At 44.6% G+C, this 5,048-nt stretch overlaps 1 pseudogene; it reads right to left on the bottom strand.

The window, feature by feature from the left end:
* Positions 1-3,429: 3,429 nt before the first annotated feature.
* On the bottom strand, positions 3,430-4,584 carry LOC101984878 (annotated as a pseudogene).
* Positions 4,585-5,048: the final 464 nt, after the last annotated feature.

Here is a 5,048-nt window from a genome sequence, read left to right as displayed (position 1 = left end):
TTTTAAAAATAGTTTTTCTTCCAAAATGAAGAAGAAAAGTGAACCGCGAAGCTCGTCACGTGGTAGGCAGCCTCGACATTTGTCCTCTGGCTGCTATTGTTCCCGCCTAGGGAGCGTGTGGGTCTCGCCTCAATTTGCTAAAGATGAAAGCTCAGTTGCCCAAGCACAAAAGACAGCAAAGGGCAAAGCATGGAGAAAGCTTTCCCGTACTAATCCTGGGTCCGCACATTGAAGGAGAATCTGGGGACCTGTCGGGGTTGCTAGGCTTATATGAGACTGTCCCCAATTTGAGTTGTCAGACTTGTATCCTGGAAATCTCTGAAGTTCCTGGGGGTGAAGAAGAGCAGCATTTTGTAAAGACAGTCTATTTTTTAGTGTGCCTTTAGAAAAAAAAAATCTTTTCCTGTTTATTGAGGGCAGTTTTCAGGTCCTAAATTCGGTCTTTATTTCCTTTATCCCTCCCGTCAGGCAATTCTAAATCCTCTCCATCATTGAAGGCGGTTACTGCATCAATGTTGAGAACATGGGAGCAGGAAGAGAAGGAAGTGATGGATCTCTATCAATTGCAGATTGATAGGATGGGAAGGTAGAAAGACCAGGCACCGGAAGTGATTGCAGGCAGACAGGAGGACCTATACACAGCTTCCTAGCTCCCTGGCCATAGAAGAAACACCACAGCTGTTTGGATTTTGTTTCCTAAAGTGTGGGAAATGTGGGCTGTTTAATGTCTGTGGCTCTTTGGTGCTTCCTGTGTGTGGGTAGACCCAGCTTTGTTTCCATTACTCCTACTGATGATGGCCAATGAAATGAGGGACTAGAGATAATTTGCTTGCCCTTGGGCAAATATGGCCTAAGCTTCTCATATTTTAAATGAGAATAATGGTAATACCTATGCTATGAAATTGTTCTGGATGTCAAAGGACAAGAAATTGGGAGGTATTTACCATAATTACAGCCATATTGCTAATGACCAACATATAATAACTAGCACTACTTTGCCTCATAGACGCAGAAAGCAAATAATGGTTTGGAGTCTTATATTAGTTATTCTTTGCAAAGAGAATGTGCGTTGTCTGCCTGAAGTTCAAAGCAGAAGTTAGGTCTCATAAAAGGGGGATGCTCTATTCCATGAGGTCATGTGGGGTTCCATTCAGCGGCTGCAAACCTGTGAGCCACAGGCTGAGAAGTGGGACTTGGGGTGAAGCTCAAAGATTGATTTTGTGTTGTCAGGAGAAGTAAAGGAACATCCAGGCTCCACTATGCACGTTTTTGATATCCAGGAAGAGTGGTGGACTCCTGACTGGATCACTATGTAAGGGAGTTTTAAGATGACAATACATGGAAGTCAGGAATTGTGATGGTCGTGGCTGCAATCTGAGTTTGCCAGCCTCATTATAAATCATGCAGAATCTCAGTTTATGGGTGTCCTTTCTAGTCATGAAAACAGAGAAAGGATCAAGGAAATTCTGATAAAGATTCAGCTGGATGCCAGAAACTTCAAATTTGTACTCTCAATGTGTCCCTCTGGTGCTAGCCACATGCACACTCCCCCATGCCTTCCTACCCTAAAGTCCATACCTATACACCCCCAGTCACCTCTTCTCTGAGGGCCATACCTACACCCCTCATGCCTCTTTGCCCTGCTAACCATACCTGCACTAACCTGCTGTTCATCGCTAAACTCTTCCATGACTACTGTACTGGCCATGCCTGTACTGCCTCATGCCTTCCTGTCCTGCTGACCGGTCAAATGAATGGATTTTCTGGGTCAAACGCCACTTTATCTTATTATTGGGTAGTGTTGTTCCTTCCTCAGAGTTTCAACCCTTTCCTGGTTTCAGCTTGGCCATGCCACACAAATTAATTGGGATATAGTATCCCACTCCCCTTGACTTTATAGATCAAAATTTGATTAGGTATTGATTCATCATTTAATAGAGCCATGTTTTCAGGGGGCTGACAAAGACTTCTCAAGTTGTTCCGTGTTTGGCATTTTGCGAAAGCCGAGTTGTCTCACGGTTGGTGTACGCTTTAAATATGCTTTCAGGTGATCGAAACTCACAGACACAAATGAAAAAAAATTAGCATATTTTCCTTCATGCGTAGGTGGGTGCAGATGTAAATGTGTAGTCTGCTGATTTCAGTGTGTGTTAACACGGGAGTGTATGAGTGAGTGATGGATGAGAGAGACACGGTGATGGCAATTTAATTAATTCTGCTGACATCGTTATGCTTTCAGATGCAAGGAAGAGCTGAGTGCGGAGCTGCCTAGAAATCCCTATGGTTGCTATTGATCTTACTTTTCTGTGCAGTGAAAAATAGAACGGCAAATTAACAAAACAAACCAACCCTGGGCAACTGATGGGCTTATTGATGAAGGACTCTCAGAGGCAGTTTTAGGAATGACCTATTGTCCAGAAAGGAGGGACTGCTGAGCCCCCTGTGCCTCAGAGCACAATGAGTAACAGGCTTTTCACTTCAAGGAAAGGAGGGAGGTGGATGTTAGGGGAACCACCTCTTTGCTTCTGTATATCTCTGTCATGTCCTGAATGCTAATTAGCAGAAATGCTTCCCTGACAACCACCATTAGCAGCAATTTAGCCACAAAAGTTCTGAAGAAGGAAACTTTAAATACTTGAAAGGAGAAGAAAACTGGGTCAACTTCCTGTGCTTTATTTGATTTGTCTGCATATGTGAATGGAGCCCAGTACGCTAATTAGAAGCAGTTTCTATTCCAGAAGTCCAGGGAGATGGCAGACTGGAATGTAACCGTGGCACATGCCACGAAGTAGTGGGATGTGGACAAGGAACATTACTTCCTTGAGATGTGCATCCCATGTTTTAAAGTTAGACTGCAGTGCTGAATAGTGTCTAAGGCTCTTACTAGTCCTATGATCTGCAATTCTGTTTTTGTTCCAATACTGGACATATTCAAATAGTTCCAACTGTCTCCTCTAGGGAATATTTCCCAATACCTGAAGACATTCTTATTGATTATTTTTGTTAATTGGGGTTTTCTAGAAGAGTAGAATGGAACATTTGCTGCCTGGACTCCTCATCTTCCACTCGAATTCCATCCAGGGACCCAGTCCACTGGATGGTGCCACCTACCATCTTTCACTTCTATTGTTTGACCTGTCATTCCTCTCTTGAGAAGCTCTCGCAGACAGACCCAGGGGCGTCTTTTCAGTCCAGCCAAGCTGACCACTGTGGTTGGGGAGAAAGGGAGGGATGCTAGTGATCTATCTTGGGAACATAATGGAAAGCAGACAGCAATTCTGCAATGTGCAGAATAGGTTGTCACAACAGACAAGTGTGTCCCCAAGTGCCAGTGGGGCAGAGAGTAAAATACCCTGCTCTACCTGAATAAATTGTTAATTCATACCTGTGTAAAAGCACCTGCTGACGCCAGGGATCTCCACCCACACTTTACTTGGCCAGGGGGTTCCTGAAGGACCTGCTTACAAGCTTGGCCTTGCTGGCCAGCTCTTCCTTTATTCTAATGATGTGATTGTATTTGGCCAGGTGCTCAGATCAGCAAGGGGTACCACTTTTGATCTATCCAGTGCATAGCTCCACCTCCAGTTCAGCGATGATAGTATTCTCAGTCTCCCCAGAGTGATGGGACACCATGACACCCCAACCATTGAATGGGGACAGCTTACACACCTGCAAAGATGGAGCAACAGAGCTAATCTGGTTCACTTTAAGTAGGAGGCAACTGCGGGACTTCTCACTGACAGCCTTGGCAATCAATCCTTTTTGAGTTGGCTACTCTGAGATCATCCCCAACCACCCAGTTGTCTGAACTAACTGTGAACTTCTTCCAGGCTTCCCAGTCATCCTGGTCAAAGGGGTCCTCAATGGACACCAGTGGACACTCCTAGATGAAGGACTTATACAGGTTAGCCAGATGGTTGGGTGTGATGGACCTACCTGCTAGAGTCATCAGGAGACTTGAAGTCCAGGTCCTATTTGCCAGACCTGAAGAACTCAGAGGCAGCCAGGTCCATGCCAGTGACAATCTGATCAGAGTAACCAGCCTTCACAATTGTGTTCTTCAGCAATCCCAGAGCTTCTTTGTTCTCTAGGATGTTAGGCGCAAACCCACTCTCATCACCCATATTGATGGCATCCTTCCTGTATTTTTCCTTTATGACATTCTTTAGGTTGTGATAAACCTCTGCCTCAATGCCCATGGCTTCCCAGAAACTGGACATCCTCACAGGGAGGACATGAACTCCTCCTGCATGGCCAACTTGTTGACAGCATGCAAACCACCATTGATCACATTAAAAGCTGAGACCAGCAGGATGACTTCAGGGTTGCCAGTCAAGTCAGTGATATCACAGTAAAGGGGTACCCCCTTTTCTGCACTACCAGCTTTGCAGACAGCCAGGGACTCACCCAGGATGGCATCTGTGCCAAATTTAGATTTATTTTCAGAACCATCCATTTCAACCATCAGTTTTTCGATCTTCTCTTCTACAACAGTTTCTTGCTAACCAAAGCAGATGTCATAGTTTTGCTGACATGTTCAGCAGCCTTTGAGACACCCATGTAGCACATCTTATCACTGTCATGGAGTTCTAGGGCTCATAGATGCCAGTGAAGGCACCACTGGGCACGGCAGCTTGGAAGAGTCCCTTTGAGGTGTAGAGATCAACTCAACAGTGTGATTCAATGGAAATCAAGGATCTCTCTGGCTTGGATCTTGAGAATGACATGGTGAGTTTCTGACCGTTGGGTTGGCATGCAGGGAAAGGACAAAGGTTTCTCCAGACACCATGAAGAGTAATTAGGAGAGTCATGTACATGATCCTGTTCCTGAACTCACGATGGCTTTTCTTGGTTGTGAACTTTGTGAACTTGGCTATATCTGGAACTAAAACCCCAAACATGGAGGGTATACCTGGGATTTTCTTTCTTTCTTTCTTTCTTTCTTTCTTTCTTTCTTTCTTTCTTTCTTTCTTCCTTCCTTCCTTCCTTCCTTTCTTCCTTCCTTTTTTTTTGTTGCTTAATTTGAAGAAGGAAGAACTACATTTAAT

The sequence above is a fragment of the Microtus ochrogaster genome, linkage group LG7_11 (genome assembly GCF_000317375.1).
Source record: "Microtus ochrogaster isolate Prairie Vole_2 linkage group LG7_11, MicOch1.0, whole genome shotgun sequence".
NCBI classification, from domain to species: domain Eukaryota; kingdom Metazoa; phylum Chordata; class Mammalia; order Rodentia; family Cricetidae; genus Microtus; species Microtus ochrogaster.
This window is presented reverse-complemented; position numbering and strand designations above follow the sequence as displayed.